The following is a 17242-nucleotide window of genomic DNA, read 5'->3' as shown; positions in this document are numbered from 1 at the left end:
GAGACCTGAGAGAAGAAGGGCAGGAGCCCTCCTGCTCATACCAGTCTGGCTGAGTCCTTCCCACTGAATTGTGTAAAAGCATCACCTCACGTGTGCAGGCCCTCAAGCCTCCACTCCCTGAGCAAAGGGCACCAGGAAAGCTCCCACTCTCTCTCCAACCCTGCAGCCCACGTGGCATGGATCTGAGGGTTCTACCAATCTCATCCAACAAGGCAAGCTCAGTCCCAAAGATTCCAAAACTGAGAGGAGCACACTGTTAGTCTTGGGGTATCCCCATGGTTGTCTAGGTCAGTGCAGGAGCTGAGGGGCCAAGGGGTTTGTCAACAGTCTCCCCCCAGTGCCCTGCTCTCGTTGCCCCTCTCTTGCCCACCCCACCCCATCCACATGCAGACACACCCCAGCTTACCCCTGGGTTATATCCCCTTAAGCCCAATGCAAATTGCAAACATCCTAAAAGTAGAAAACGCACTGAATACACTTAGCCTACTGCCACAGCTGACAGCCCATTCCAGGACCCCCAGTGAAACTTCACCACCACCACTGCAAGGTGGGGCCTCTGAGGGGCAAGCGGACCATGAGGCCACGCCCCATGCACACACTCACAACTGCATGAGTGATTCCTGACAAAGAATGAGTCTGGCTCCATCTCCCCCTGCAGGCTCACCTGGCCTCTGCCGCTTCCACGCAGCAGGAAGGCCTCAGCAGATGCAGCTCCTCGATGCTGGACTAGCCAGCTTCCAGACTGTGAGCCAAACAAACCTCCATCGTTGAGACCACCACCCCCCCCCCGGTCTGTCGTACTGCGGGACAACAGCACAAAGTGGACCACCTGGCCCGCACCGACCACTGCGCCGCAGTGACACTGCACACCTGGGGCGGCCCAGGAGCTGCAGGCCCCTGCTGCTGCCCAGCCTCAAGAGAGCTGCACCCCAGACAACGGATCCAAATGCAAACCCAAGGATCGTTTCTACTGAGTGCCCATCGCTTTCACACCACTGGAAGGCAGAAATCTTCAAAGCGCAGACCTCATCAGCTAGTCTACTCTTATCCTTATCTTCTCGCCCTGAGTCTACTCCCTCAGGGTGCATTTTTCTCTCACTTGCTCCTAGTGCTCTTCCTTATCCCCACCTGGCTCCCTTGTCTCTCCTTCCCTCTCAGAGATCTGGGTGAGCTCGGCTGCCAGGGCAGTCGGCCCTCTGCAGGAAAGCAGGGGTCAGCCAAGGCACCCTCCCTGGCAACCCAGCCTGGCATCGTGGGGTTACCATGGGCGCCTCTGCACGTGTCCCTGGTGTTCCGACGGGATGATGGAGATGTGTCCAAGGAGAAATCCCTATGTGCTTCTCCACCATCAGACAAGAAGGGCTATTAAGAGCCCTGACCCTTTAAGATGCACTCTAAAATGTCTACAGATGAAATGGCATGTGTGTTTGAGGATTGATTCAAAACACAGGCGAAAAAGAGCAGGAAGGGGGTATGTAAATGAAAGGAGACTGGTCAAGAATTGGTAACTGCTCAACACCCATGAGGAGCAAGTGGAGGTTCATCACGGTATTTCTTCTGCTGTAACAGGAACCAGAACTTCTCTAGTGGATTTCATAGGTTCCTACAGAGAACAGTCACCAAAGTGATACCCGTTAGGACAACTACTGTCTTTAAAAAGGAAAGGAGGAAGAAAAAAGCATTATCAAAATGGGAAGAAACTGGAGTAACTGTGTACTGCTGGTGGCAATACAAAACGGTGCAGCTACTTTGGAAAATAGCATGGCAGGGGCCTGTGCAGTGGTGTAGAGGTTAAGCCTCTACCTGCAGTGCCGACATCCCATATGGGCACTGAGTCAAGTCCCATCTGTTCCACTTTCAATCTAGCTCCCTGCTAATGTGCCTGGAAAAGCAGCAGAGGATGGTCCAAGTGCTTGGGCCCCTGCACCCACATGAGAGGCCCAGAGGAAGCTCCTGGCTTCTTCTGGCTTTGGCCTAGCCCAGCCCCAGCCCTTGTACCAGTGGATGGATGATCTCTCTCTCTCTTTCTCTCTCCTTTCTGTATCTCTGCCTTTCAAATAAAAATTGAAAAACAGTATGGCAGCTCCTCAAAAAATTAAAAACAGAGGGGCAGATGTTGCAGACAGTGGGCTAAGGCACCACCTGTGACATCAGCATTCTATATCAGAGCGCTGACTGGAGTCCTCACTGCTCTGCTTCTAAGCCAGTTCCCTGCTAAGTTCTTGGGCCACCGCTACCCACATGGAAGACCTGGATGGAAGTCCAGGCTCCTGATTTCAGTCTGGCCCAGCCCTGGCTGTTGTGGCCACTTGAGGAGTGAACCAACAGACGGAATATCTCTTCCTCTGTCTCCCCCTCTCTGTCACTCTGCCTTTCAATTAAGTAAAATAAATCTTTCTTAAAAAATTAAACACAGGCCGGTGCCACAGCTCACTTGGCTAATCCTCTGCCTGAGGCACCAGCACCCTGGGTTCTAGTCCCAGTTGGGGTGCCAGTTCTGTCCTGGTTGCTCCTCTTCCAGTCCAGCTCTCTGCTGTGGCCCGGGAGTGCAGTGGAGGATGGCTCAGGTCCTTGGGCCCTGCACCTCCATGGGAGACCAGGAGGAAGCACCTGGCTCCTGGCTTCAGATCGGCACAGTACGCCGACCATAGTGGCCATTTGGGGGTGAACCAATGGAAAAAAGGAAGACCTTTCTCTCTGTCTCTCTCTCTAACTCTGCCTGTCAAAAAAAAAAAAAATTAAACACAAGAGTACCCATTATGTCCAATAATTCCAATGCTGGGAATATAATCATAAGAATTAAGACTAGAATATAGAGATATGTGCACACCCATGTATGTGCAGCAATACCCACAACACCCAAAAGGAGGAAGAAACCCAAGTGTCCATCAGTGGATGAGTAGATAAATAAAATGTATACATACAGTAGAATATTTTTCAGCCTTAATAACGAAGGAAATTCTGACACACACTACACATGGATGAACACTGAAGACATTATGCCAAGTGAAATAAACTGTATACAAAGGGGCAAATGTGAATGATTCCACCTGCACGGCATCACTAGAGTAGGCAAATTCATAACAGACAGAAAGAAGAAGGGTGGCTGCAGGGCCTGGGGGCAGGGAGAGGCAGCTACTGTTCAGTGGGTAGAGTTTTAGTACCAGGTGTGCAGGGTGTGGAGACGGTGGTATGGACTCCATGCCACTGAACGGGATGTATGCTGAAAATGCTAAGTTTTGTGAAGTGTATTTCACCACCAACCAACCAAACCCAACCCAACCCAACCCAAGGAACAGAAAAAGATCTCTGTATCCAAACTCTCAACTCTTCGAGGCCAGCTCAGGTCAGCCGGGACATCATACCTTAGTGAGGTTCTCAAAACAAGGGTGTGGTGAGCGTTGCTGGGGAAGCAGAGCTGCGGAGAAAGCAAAAACTACCTAGGCACATGGTCTAGTGTCCACACACCACCTAAGGAAAGAAGAAAAACAAAACGCTTTTTTAATGAGCTTGAAGGTCAACATGAAAATAAGGAAAGACAGTCTTAAAAACTAAAGCATAACACAGTGTAGGTGCAGCCCCGAGAGAAACCTCTAGGCATAAGTCAAAGCAGATCCCAAATGAAGCCCCAGACAAACCCTCCCCAGCCCCAGCTCCAGCCCCGTTCCCTTCCTGTCTCAGAGCCCTGCCACTTCCTGGCTCATGACCGGGGCAGGATTCTTCACCTCAGGGCCTGTTTCTTCAGACGTAAAATGTGGCTATTACAGAGATTAAGTGAGTTAATATCTGCAAAGCTCTCCCAACGCCGCCTTTCACAATGCGATCACGTGTTGTGGAGTCCTCTGCCCATCCATCTCAGGGACCAGCCAGTCTCAGGGCGCCCGCCGACTGCTGAGGGCAGCTTGGCGAGAGACGGGCTGCAGCCCGGCCCACCCTTCACACAGCTCCTCCTCCAGGGCTCAGGGTGCCGCTGGGGAGCAGGGGGCTTGCGAGTGGGAAGAGGAGGGGAGGGGCAAGCGGAAGCAGCGACAAGGACGAGAGGAACTGGGGAGAGCCGGCAGAGCTGCAGCTGCCCCAGACTCAGGTTTCACTGCTACTGCTCGGGGAGACTGGTAGGTCCGGGCGGTGCTTGCCCCACAACTGACAAGTTCTTACTTCTGCACACACTCCTGCTAGTCCCGCATTCCTTCACCTGACTTGATTTTTGTCTGAACTCTGACGGACCATTAGCGGGGATTCCAAACAGGCACAGAGACAGCATTAATGGAAAACTAGAAGCGAACAAAGGAAACCAATGATCCCAACTCCTCAGAGAGCGAACAAGGAAGCCTTCCCTGGGGCTCCTCCTTCTCTTACTTGGACCTCGCTGTTTCAAACATAAACCAGCAGGCAGGCCCTGTACCGTATAAATGAGGACAAAAATCAGAGTCGGGGTCAGGGGGTGCCTGAGGCCTGTCATCCAGTAAGAATAAGCTCCAGGGTGCTCTGGTGAGTGTACCTGGTTATTTCTCCCATTGACCTTGGTTCCTCCAGCCGTGGGACCCTATGGGTTGCAGTAACATGGGTTGGTTGCAGAGGGGGCAAACACACCTGAGCATTAGGCTTCACTGACCCCGGCCAGGTCACTCTCATCACGTGCTCACAGGCACATCTCACGGCTGTACAGGAGCCGGACAGTTTCCGACTCATGAGTGAGACAGGACTAATGCTCAGCATCCCCCCGCTCCCAAGGACCAGGCTGGCCCTGATTCAGACTCCGACCTGGGCGGTCAGCTTTCACATTGCCATTTCCCAACACCCTCATCTTCCCAAGGAGCTGCTGTGTATGGCACAAATTTTCCTTCAATTTGGTATTGAGCCATTTACTACAGCCCTTGGCACAATTATGACACACCTTAGGGTGTTGCAAGAACGGGATTAGAAAACACTGTTCTAGATTATTCTAGATTAGAGATTCCTCCAGCACCAGAAAGATGAAGGGCTCTCAGAGCCAGACAAACGGTAGGAAACCACTAAACATAAGCTGCTTACTCTTCAGGCAAGGCAACTGAGGCTCGGGGAGTGAGGTGCTTAAATGAGGAAGATGCACATTCCTGCAATTCCAACCTCAGTCTTCCCAGGCACTTCTCCGTCAGATGCAAAAGACAGGTCTACCCAAGCCTCAGATCAGTGACTTCAGTCCTGGGTGCACACTATAAACACCTGCGGAGCAATCCTAACCTCGGCCTCAGCCCAGACCAGCGAAATCACATCCTGGGTGCGTCCCTCCCACCTTCCCAAGCAGCCCCCCAGCCCCACACTGCTCCCTGTACTCCTCCTGCATCTTCTGCCTCAAGGGCTTCTCTCCATCCTCACTGCTCTTCCCTGTGGTACCCACACGGCGCACTCTCTCCTCTCTCTGCTCAAATGCTTCTCTGACTTCCCCACTTAAAATAGAAAATTTGCTTCCTCACCTGCCATCCCTTCATTTTTCTCCATATCACTTTCTGTATCTCTCATACTTTGCGTTTTCCTTGTTTATCGTCCATGAACCAACACGTACTAGAGTATGAGCTCAGGAGGGAAGGATTTCGTTTTGTTCCCAGCTCTATTCCCAGTGCCTAGAACAGTGCCTAGCACCTAGCTGGCCCTTGAGGATTTATTCTAGGAATTAATGAACACACCAGAAACACGGATGTCAAACATGACTTGCACTGGAAGATCACAGAAAAGCCGATTACACCAAAACCACTTTCTACATCGATTTCATCTCAGCCAAAGCCTTTTTCAAAACAGGCTAGAAGCCTAATGAAATAGAAACCATAGAAAAATAAGTTTTTCCAGTCAATGAATCCAATCCAAATGGGTTTGTAAGTCGAAGACAATGGAGACTGTGGAGACAGAAAATAAAGTTGAAAGAAAGTGATGGGACAAATAGATTTCAGATACCATCCTGGTTTGTGCAGGCTCACAAGAAAGCCAAGAGCAGGCGTGGCTGCACTCAGACAGGAAACGGTTTGCAGCAGCCCAGAGCAGACGGACGCCTTTCCTGGGTAACAGTCTGTGTCACTGCCTGCCTACCGCCACCCCACTGACCTGACACACACTGGCCACATGTCGAAGAGGACACCCTTTCTTCAGCTCCGTTTCAGATCCCACTTCCACAACTCAATGAAACCACTGGAAAGACTTGAAGCTTTTCCAAAGTGGGGTGCACTGAAACCCTTTGTCAAGGCAGTCACTCAGCAGCTGGGGAGTGTCCTGCCACCACCAAGTCCCACTGATGCCACCTGCTCCATCCCATGCCTGCCAAGCCCTTGGCTATACTCTCTCCTTCGCCACCTTGGCCTCTCCCCACACCACCCTCAGTCATCCCGCATGTCCAAGTCTGTCTGATCTTCCCTGAAACACCCTTCTCATCAGGTCACTATCTCTGCTCTGAAACCTAAAACCAACAGCCTACTCACCAGACCCTACCCTCAGGGCTAGCTTCCATGAACGTCCACTCTGGACCTAGCCCAGGGCTACTGATCGTGTATTCCAGCAGCTGCTCCTTCATGTGCCTCACAGTATGAAGTCACTGTAAGAGATGAGATTGTGGAGGCTGGAACAGACTGGACCACGTCTCGCATCTCCAATCCCGTCATGAGCACTTCATTCTCCTCCACACCGTCCACACTCACTCTCTCCAACCTCAGTTTCCACACTGCCCTTTCCCTCCCCCTCTCTGGAAGGTGCACACACGTGAGCATGTACATCCATTCACTCAGTGACACTCTGTGGGTTCCAGGGTGAACAGAACAGACTGGGTTCCTGCCCGGGTGGCACCGACAGCCCACTGGAGGGAGTCAGCTAGTCACAGAGCCTGTCTCAACTGGGCTTCCTCACCTGAAAGGATCGGGAATGAAGATATTCTCAATTCTGAAGCAAGGGAGACAGCAGCCACACGAATACGGGAAAGAGGTTTGGGCAAAGGGAAGAGCAGGTGGGTTGGCCTGAAGCAGCAGGGGAAGGGGTGGGTGAGGAGGTGAGCGAGGCCACTGCAGGGCTGTGGCTCTCACTCTGGGGTGGAAGGCGACAGGAGGTGATGATCTCTGAGAGTTTAAAGTTTTTTATTTACTTGAAAGGCAGAGAGACAGACAGAGAAGGAGACACAGGAAGAAACATAGGCAGAGAGAGAGCTCTTTCACCCACCAGTTCACTCCCTCAAATACCCACAACAGCCAGGAGCCAGGAACTCCACCTGGGACTCCCATGTGGGTGGCAGGGACTCAGTACGTGGGCCATTACCTGCTGTCTCTCAGGGTGCACATTAGCAGGAAGAAGAAGCAGGAGCAGAGGCAAAGCAGGACTCAATGCCAGGCGCACCAATATGGCACATGGACATCTCAAGTGGTATCTTAACTGCTGTGCCACAACACCCGCCCAACTTATATTTTAAAATGATGCTTCCCTGGGTAAGCATTTGGCATAGGAGTTAAGACACCCACTTCCCATATTGCTTCAATGCCCAGCTCCGGCTCCTGATTCCAGCTTCCTGCTAATGCAGACCCTAGGAGGCAACACAGATGGCTCAAGTCACTGGGTTCTGGTTACCCACAGAGGAGACCTGCATTAAGTTCCAGACTCCCAGCTTTGACCTGCTCCAGCCCTGGCTGTTGTGGGCATTTGAAGAATGAACAAACAGATAGGGGCTCTTTCACTCTCTCTGATTCTCTCTCCGCCCTTCAAATAAATAATTAAAATATTATTAAAATGATCTTTCCCCTCTTGACTATACATCTCTGCCATTTATGATTAAGAACAATTGAGGGGGCCGGCGCCGCGGCTCAATAGGCTAATCCTCCACCTAGCGGCGCCGGCACACCGGGTTCTAGTCCCGGTTGGAGCGCCGGATTCTGTCCCGGTTGCCCCTCTTCCAGGCCAGCTCTCTGTTGTGGCCAGGGAGTGCAGTGGAGGATGGTCCAAGTGCTTGGACCCTGCACCCCATGGGAGACCAGGAGAAGCACCTGGCTCCTGCCTTCGGATCAGCGCGGTGTGCCGGCCGCAGCGCACCAGCTGCGGCGGCCATTGGAGGGTGAACCAACAGCAAAAGGAAGACCTTTCTCTCTGTCTCTCTCACTGTCCACTCTGCCTGTCCAAAAAAAAAAAAAAAAAGAACAATTGAGGGATCTCCTCCTCTTGTGAACATCCCCAAATTTTCTAAACTGAGAATATGTTATTTCTTAAATGAGGGGGAAAATGATCTGTCCAACTCTTAAAGCTCAAACCCCACCTTAGCGGGCTGGCACTTTGGTGTAGTGGGTCACGCCGCCACCTGCAGTGTCAGTATCCCACATGTGTCTCTCTGTTCAAGACCCGGCTGCTCCACTTCCGGTCCAGCTCTCTGCTATGGCCTAGGAAAGCAGTAGAAGATGGCCCAAGTCCTTGGACCCCTGAACCTGTGTGGGAGACCTGGAAGAAGCTCCTGGCTCCTCGTTTTGGATCGACGCAGCTCCGGCCATTGTGGCCATTTGGAAAGTGAACCAATAGGCGCAAAAGCTCTCTTTCTCTGTCTGTCTCTTTCTCTAACTCTGCCTTTCAAATAAATAAATAAATCTAAAAAAAAAAATTCTACCGCAGCCCCAAAGCCCCTCCCCTCACATTTGCCAGGGCTGCACCTCACAACCCAGCCAGCAGGCCACCAGGATGGATAAAGCCAGCAAGAAGTGGCTCAGCTGCCCCGGACGGCAGCAACAGACACTCATGGAGCCCGCTCGCCGCCCTCACTCCTTGAGGGCCTGTTGCTTAGCATGTCCCTTCGGGTGCCTTCCCCGCAGGGCCTGTGTAGGTCCTAGTCTTTCTCTCAGTTGGCTTAATTAATTCCCGGTAATTAAAGCCACTGTTTGGTGATGAACTACTAAGAGTATGACCTCTCCCAGGGGTGTAAATATTTTAAAAGAGGACTCAAAGATCCAAGTGCAGACGCCTTCAGACGGTGGAATGACAGGCACTAGGGTTCATACTGCATGAACAGGGCTCTCTGCTCCTAAAGGGGGCAGGTGCCTCAGGAGACAAGCAAAACATCCAAAGGTGAGAAGACACCACCACCCCTCCCCTACATGCCCATGCCACCCATTCTGGGAGCTAGAGAATGCTCCCCATGGTAAGCCAGCCACCTTACAGGGTGACCTGAACACCAGTAACCACCACCCCTAAAAGGAAGGCTCCTGAGGACTTCTTGTCTGGCAGCAATTGCTCTCCAGCTGCTTGCAGCGAAAGACTCCTACAGGGCAAAAGTCATCTCACGTGCTTCTCTCGTGCTCCAGAGCTCTGGGCCCAGCCCTGCAGCCCTGCAGCCCTTTCACCTGCACCTGCACCTGCACCTGCACCTGCACCTGCGGATGATGGAGCAAGCAGGGCTCCGCGGCAGGAAGGCCCTGTGGGACTGTAAAGACGAGAAAACACTCATTAAGGGTAACGGTGGTACTGACCACACCTCCACTATTTTTAAGGCCTAATGAAGTGCTAGACAGTGAAGCAGCCTTTACAACCTTGACCAGTTCAGCTCTGGTCTGGAAAGATGAGAGCAGCCCTTCCCCACCCAGAACAGAGTACAGCCGGGCCAAGCCCAAGAGAGTCTGCAGAGCTGCTCAGTCAGTGCCCAGCCCTGGGCTCCCTTCTCTGAAAAACGCAAAAATGGCCACAGACATGTCTTCAGTCTCCACTGGCCCCGTGCTAGCTCGCGGTCATGCTGGACACCTGCCCCCAGAACCTATCCCTACAGCCCCACTCTGCCCTTCGCCTTGCCAAAGAGACAACTCCAACTTTCGAACCGAATTGGCAGAAGGCGTGGAATGTTGTAAACCACAGCAAATCAAGGGAATAAGAGTGGAGCCAGAGTCCATGCCGCTGGTTTACACTCAGCTCCAGCCTGCCAAGGCCAGTGTGGGTAAAGTGTTCCAATACCCAGTACTGGATGAGAGCAAGGAGCAGTCCTCCGCAGGGCACGTGAGGCCCACATGGGAACTCTACAGGCCCTTCCTGTGCCTCAGACCCAGGCCTCCAGCACCCCGTGTCAGCATGTGGGCCACACCAGAGAGCAAGCGACTTCTACAGAGGCACCTGACTAACTAAGGAAGAAAATACACAAGCCAAGCTAGAAAGGCAGTTTACTGCTTGTCTCCAAAATGGAAACTGATTCACTGGTTGGTTTGTAAAGAAGGAATGTAACCCTGTATAAAAATTCAAGTGGTAGGAAGAAAATATAAAGTATGTACCAGCCCCTTTCACCACGCAACAGCAAAAACCTTGCATTAGGCCCTTCTGAGTTGGACCCTGCTGCAGGTAGGTCTCAAGTTCTCTGGACAAACTGTGCAGCTGTTTGCAGAAGAACCTCAAAACCCCCTCTGGGCCACTTCAAAAGTTTCTGTTAAAAATGTTTCAATTGTTCAAAAAAAGTTGTAGATTTCAGGATCTCCCAGTGGTCCCAATAACCTGGCGCCCTCCAGACAGATATAAACTGAAGCTCCACAGACCCCAGCCCAGCACACACTGATCAGAGACCAGGCGTTAACGTGGCCAGCAGACACTCCTCTCCCTCGCTCAATCCTGCAGCAGTCTGTCTGCTGCCAGCCACACCTGCAGCAGCACATCCCCAGGCACAGAGAGAAAGGGTTTACTCACACCTCTCAGCGCATCACCTTCAGAACCTGCCTACAATGACAAGGCAGGGACTAAGGAAACTCACACAGGGAGCAGACGTCAGCCTGTAAGTGCGGTCAGGAGGAATGGCTCTGGCGACACCGAATGTGAAGGGTGATCCTTAACTTCTCTCCTGGAAGGGGCCGGCTGTGTCATTTCTATGCACACACGTACTCACTGCAAATGCCTGGCTGGAACAGCGCTTTGGTCCTCTGAAAAGCCTCAAAATGTTTAGCTAATGGATATCTCATCCTACACCCCTGGAGGAAGTGAAGGCAAGCTCGGGACAGATGGGAACACAGACCACACGGGTGCATCTGATTGCTTCAACTCAGCCATCCACAACTCTCCTACCCAGAATGCTCCTATTTTTTTAAGAACAGAGAAGTAAAAAAATCTTACATATAGAAACGACCTAATACAAACACCAAAACAGTAGTTCTAGGTTATAAGATTTACTGGTGAGTTGTACTTCCTGGGTATGCCTATGTGTAGACTCTAAGTTTTTTCTGTTTTGCTTTTTTTTCAGATTTATTTTTACTTATTTGGAACAGAGTTACAGAAAGAGGTAGAGACATAGAGAGAAAGGTCTTCCATCTGCTGGTTCACTCCCCAAATGGCTCCAACAGCTGGAGCTGCACCAATCTAAAGCCAGAAGCCGGAAGCCAGGAGCTTCTTCCAGGTCTCCCATGTGGGTCCAGGGGCCCAAGGACTTGAGCCATCTTCTGCTGTTTTCCCAGGTGCATTAGCAGGGAGCTGGATCAGAAGTGGAGCAGCCAGGACTTGAACAGGTGCCCATACGGGATGCTGGTGCTGCAGGCCGGGGCTTTAGCCTGCTGTGCCACAGCGCCAGCCCCGACCCTAAGTTTTCTACCTCTGTATGTATTTCTTGTGAAATTACTCCTAGAATTTTAATTTTTAAAGATTTATTGATTTGAACAGCAGAGTGCCAGAAAAAGGAAGCTCTTCCACTTGCTCGTTCATGCCCCAAATGACTTCAACAGCAGAGAACAGGCCAGACTAAAGCCAGGAGCCACGAACCGCATCCTGGCTCCCACAAGGATAGCAGGAAACCAAGCATTTGGGCTATCTTTGTTACCTTCTCTGGCACAGCAGCAGGAAGCTGAACTGAGAAGCGGAGAAGCTGGGATCCCAACTGGCACTCCAATACAGGAAGTGGGTGTCAAATTAACCCACTGTGCCATAATTTAAGAACCCTAGAGTTCTGGGGCTGGTATTGTGGCATAGCAATAAAGCTACCACCTGCAATGCCAGCATCCCATATAGGCACTGGTTCATGTCCTGGCTGCTTCCTTTCTGATCCAGCTCCCTGCTGACAGTCTGGGAAAAGCAGCAGAAGATGGCCCAAGTGCTTGGGCTCCTGCCACACACGTGGGAGACCTGGATAAACTCCTGGTTCCTGGCCCAGCCCTAGCCATTGCAACCATCTGGGGAGTGAACCAGTGGACACAAGATCACTCCCCTTCTCTCTGTGTAACTCTGACTTTCAAATGAATAAATACATCTTTTTTTAAAAGAAAAATAATAGAATAAAAACTGTAGTTTTTACAGAAAGACAATTAACCCACAATCTAGGTTAGTCTGTTTGCAGTTATTTTTCACTGTAGATAAACACAGATTCAAAACTCCAGGGGTCCACCATTATTCCAAGGCTACAGAAGCACAAGAAGCACAGGAGGCAGTGCTGTGGCACAGCAGGGTGTGTGCCAGCACCTGGGGCGCCCACACCCGTGTCAGGGGCCCAGTTCAAGTCTCAGCTACTCTGCTTCCCAGTTCAGCTTCCTGCTTCTGTGCCTGAGAAAGTGGCAGAAGATGGCCCACATGCTGGATGGAGTTCCTGGCTCCTGGTTTCAGCCTGGCCCAACCTGGTTGTTATGAACATTCAGGGATTGAACCAGCTGATAACTTACAGCTTTCTCTGTCTCTCTCTGTCTCTGTCTCTGTCTCTCTCACACACACACACCCCTTACATTTAAAAAGAGAGAAAAGAAAGAAATACAGGATGAAGCTCCAATCTCATGGGGATCCCAATCCAATAAGAAAGCTCACCACGCAGGCAAGTGTTCTGGCACCGTGTTAAGTACGCACGCACGCACGTGTGAGCACACACACACACACCCGCCCCGTGCGATGTCAGCATGGACATCCCTTATCAGAGTGTCAATCCAAGTCCATGTTACTCCACTTCTGATTCGGCTCCCTGATAATTTGCCTAAGACATAGAAGATGATGCTCAGGTCCCTGCCTCCCATCTTGGAGACCGGTATGGAGTCTCTGGCTCCAGCTTCTGTCTAGCCCAACCCTGGTCATTGCAACTATTTGGGGAGTGAACCAGTAGATGGTGTGTGTGTGTGAGACTCTGCCTTTCAAATAAATAATAAATCTTTTTTAAAAGATAAAGAAAGCTTGTCATTACCTACTGAGTCTAGAGAAGGGATCATTATTATATTCCTTTTTTTAAAAAAAAATATTTATTTTTATCTATTTGAAAGAGTTACAGAGAGAGGTAGAGATAGAATCTTCCATCCACTGCTCCACTCCACAAATGGCCCCAATGGCCAGAACTGGGACAATCTGATGTCAGGAGCCTGGAGATTCTTCTAGGTCTCCCACATAGGTGCAGGGGTCCAAACATTTGGACCATCTTCTGCTGCTTTCCCAGGCACATCAGCAGGGAGCTGGATTGGAACTGGAGCAGGCAGGACTTGACTCAGTGCCCATATGGGATGTAGATCCTGGTTTTAACCTGCCACGCCACAGGGCCAGCCCCATTATATTCTTTTAAGACTTACTGATTTACTTATTTGAAAGGCATAGGATCAGAAAGAGAGAGAGGAAGAGACAGAGAGAGATTTTCTATCTGCTGGTTCACTCCCCAAATGGCCACAAAAGCCATACGTGGGCCAGGCCAAAACCAGGAGCCAGGAACTGCATCCAGGTCTCCCACGTGGGTGGCAGAGACCTAAGCACTTGGGCCATCTTCTGATACCTTCCCAGGTGCGTTAGCAGGGAGGAGGAGCAGCCCAGACTTCTACTGGCACTCTGATAGGTGATGCTGGCATCGTGAGTAGTGGCTTAATCCACTGTAGCACAACACAGGCCACAACTTCTGTCTCCAATGTGTAGGGAATGCAAAGCTTCTAAACCAATCTCTCCTTCGAGTGCAACACGAAAGCTCCCTAGGAGCTCCCAGAGTTCAGAGACCACTGCTTAGCCACAGAACCACCCACACCTCTCAGAATCTGCATACCTTCTCCATTAACCCAATTCTAGGGAAACCCCTTTTCTGATATTTTATTTCTCAAAAAAGATACTCTTTCTTAAGTTTAATAAACACGGGATCCCATCCGAATGATATAGAATTACTCATTCCATCAATTAGTAATCATTGTTGACTACACCGAGCAGTGTTTGAGGAAAGATGATGTTAACAGAAAGGGTTGGTTTTCAGGGAGCCTGAGAAAAACAAACAGGAGTTGAGGCCAGAGTCAGTGAGTCTCAACCCTTGGCTAAGGGGGCGGCAGCAATGGCCAGAGGACTGAAACATCTGTCATTCTGTAGTTTCATTTCTCATGGTCAGTTAATACCTTAAGTTTATTCATCAGTCTCTTCCAAGTCTGGTTAGTGAGTCAGCCTCCCTGGAGCCAATCAGGTCGCAGTACCCTGCAAAACTGAATTTCTCGTCTCCGCCGCCCCGCCCACTCTAGCCGCAACACTCACGGGGGGATGCATCTAACTGATGGAACACTCTTGGGTAGCTCCTATGGCTTACAGAACAAAATTTAAACTCCTCGGCCTATGTTTCACAGCCACAACCCAGCTTTCCAGTTTCCCCCAGACAGCAAGACCTCTCAAGTTCTGTGTGTTCACATTACGGCTCTCTACCCAGGCTGTCCTTTGCCCAATCTTACCTACCTGCAAAACTCCTACTCTTCCTCCAAAGCCCTGCTCCAAATCACCTCCTCACGGAAGCCTTCTCCACATCCCCATTTAGTTCCTAATGCTCCCAGCAGCTCTTTAGCTATAAACACACTGAGAATTTAAGTATACATTGTAGCTCATTCTTTAAAATACTCTAGTGGATACTCTGAGCTCCTGGAGGGAAGGAACTCACTTTGTAGCCACAAGTTTTTGCACAGTGTCAGGCATGAAAAGGGAAATCGCAGCCCAAGGACAGATCATATGGAACAGGCCATTAAATGAAAAGAAAAATCACACAAAATTCAAGAATTACAAAATATACTCAATTGCATCCAAAATGACCACAATATGGCTGAGGGGCAACAAAATTTTTAATTAAATAATAATAGCAACTAACTGTTCAACTGTTAGGCTGTTTACATGACTTAATTTGATCTGTACCACCCTATGAAGTAGGTCCCTTTATCTGCATTTAAGATGAGGAGACCCATGCACCAGAGAGGTTGGGTAACTTAAGATCACTGAGCTAACAAGTGGCAGAAGTGGAATCAGGCTGACCTGGGTTTGAATCCAGACCATGTGACAAACGTGACAAACTTTGGATAAGTCACCCATCCCCTCTGGGCCTATTTCCTTGTAAAATAGGTTTGATAAGCAGTTTCTCTTAGGATGTGAGGATTAAATTAAACAGATGCAGGCAAAAGTGCTTAAAATTGGTTTTCTCACCTGGCAGGTACTTCATAAATATGAACTCATTGTCCAGTCCCTTCCTAAAAGCCAAGTGAAGCAGAGGAAAAGATTCTCCCCTAAACCACTAGAGGCTTTCTCAAACCCATCAGGCAGCTAAGGCCACTCCATACAGAAACCCTCAACTCACCAGCTAATCTCAAAATCCATTCCCAACACAAGGGCCAGAGACCTTTTAAAATGCAAATATGTCACTCCCGGTAAACCTTTTAAGGCTTCTAATTACCATGGAGATACAACCTAAAGCTAGGAGCACAGGAGTAGGTGCCCTGGGCCGCAGCTCTCCACAGTCTCTCCCCACTCCCTTTCCCCTCCAGCGGGGCGGGTCTCCTTTCACTTCCTCCAACCTGCCAAACTCTGCTCCGCTCCACACATGGTTAACTCTCAACCCCGCTCAGGGTCAAGGCCTAAACGTCACTTCCTCAGGGAAGCCTGCCCTGAGCCCCCAACTCCAATCAATCTCTCATCCCTCCCTCCACCTCTTTCCTTGTGCAGTTATTTACCACTTCCTTCTAAGTTTTATTACCAAAGACACCTTGGTCAAGTCAACCCCCGCCTGACAACTCAGGTTCCCCTTCCCTGTTTTCCTTTTTATCCTGAGCACTGAGCACTTTGCAACAGACTATATTTCTTTATTACATATTCTGCTTATTGCCTTCCCTCCACCACACACTAGAATGAAAGCTGCAGGAGGGCAGTTTTTTTAATTTTTTTTTTTTTTTTTTTTTTTTTGCTGGCTGTGTTTGCTGCAAGCAGAACAATGCCTGGTACATATTTGTTAACAAATATTTGGTGCTCATCATTCCTTATTCCTGGACTTTCCCACCAGGCCACAAACAAAACACACGGTGTCCTGGTTGACCAGTGTGCTTGCCAACATCTAACTCCCTTGCACCGCACCATGATACGTGCACAAAAAAAAAAAAAAAAAAAAAAAAAAAAAAAAAAAAATCACCCAATGACTCAAAGCCACAACTAGTGGGAAAATTGGAAAGTGGTCAAAATGCGTGCACCAGCACTCTGCTTCCTCCTCTCTCTTTACCGTGAAGTGCACCAGTGGGACTAGGAAACAGACCCCTGGAATCCCACCCAGCAGGCGCCTGTCATCCCAACGGGCCCTACCCCAACACAGGACTGAATTCAGCAAGCGCGCAAAGCCCAGGCCAAACACCTTTTACCACCACCTCCAAAGTCCTGTCCTCCCACTGCCAGTCCTTTCTAGCCTAGTCCCGGATGCCAAGCATGCTGCCCCGGGTGGGCCTGTGGGCTTATCGCAAGCCAAGACTTTCAATGCCACCTCTGGCCTACTAAAAAAAAAAAAAAAAAAAAAAAAAAAAAAAAAAAAAGCTAAAATCTTAACAGCTCCAGCAAGCCCGGGGCTCCCAGGCGCAGGCACACCTCGGGTCACGCGGACCCCTCCCCCTCACGGCGCTGGTCCCAGGCCAGGAGGCCATCTGTCCGGCAAGGCGCTCCCCCGGCCCGCCCTCGGGCCGCCCCGCGCGCCCCCGGCCCCGGCAGACACGCGCTCTCCGCCCTGATCAACAGGCCCGGCCACCCCAGGGCGCCCCAACTCCGGAGCAGGGACGCTGGGTGCCCCGGGGAGGAAGCGTCCCCAGGGTCAGAACTTGGGCGCAGGAGAGCGGTCGGCGCAGGCACGCCCGCGAGGGTCGCTCCCCGCGGCGTCCGCCCCCTGACGGCGCGACCTCTCGGGGCGCCCGGGGCGCTCGCGCTGACAGGGTGTCCCAGCGGGGCACGGCGGCACCGTTATCCGTGCCGGGGCGGGGGGCCGCGGCTGGCGCCGGGGCGGCCGCCCGTCCCGCGCGGGAGGACAGCGGCGCGCCCGGCCGACCGGGGGAGGCGGGTCGCGGCGGCGGAAGAGACCGGCGGCCCG

General features: G+C 51.0%; 1 protein-coding gene across 9 annotated transcripts in view; it reads right to left on the bottom strand.

Moving 5' to 3' along the window:
• ZNF592 (zinc finger protein 592) overlaps window positions 1-17242 on the bottom strand; it is a 57780-nt gene that overhangs the window by 40145 nt on the left and 393 nt on the right. For 5 of the 9 annotated variants that reach the window (XR_016218360.1, XR_016218359.1, XR_016218358.1 and 2 more), the window contains exon 2: window positions 3366-3471. The gene's annotated coding sequence lies outside the window, so the exon portion shown is untranslated. Of the gene's footprint in view, window positions 1-3365; window positions 3472-6446; window positions 6560-8254; window positions 13624-14270; window positions 16698-17242 lie in introns of those variants that run through there. The other 4 variants (XM_089310744.1, XM_070054558.2, XM_070054559.2 and 1 more) reach the window with 4 other exon arrangements.

Source organism: Oryctolagus cuniculus, chromosome 12, assembly GCF_051225735.1.
Source record: "Oryctolagus cuniculus isolate XC-2025 breed Fujian yellow rabbit chromosome 12, ASM5122573v1, whole genome shotgun sequence".
In the NCBI taxonomy this organism is placed as follows: domain Eukaryota; kingdom Metazoa; phylum Chordata; class Mammalia; order Lagomorpha; family Leporidae; genus Oryctolagus; species Oryctolagus cuniculus.
Note: the sequence above shows the minus strand (reverse complement) of the source record. Positions and strands in the feature narration are given on the sequence as shown.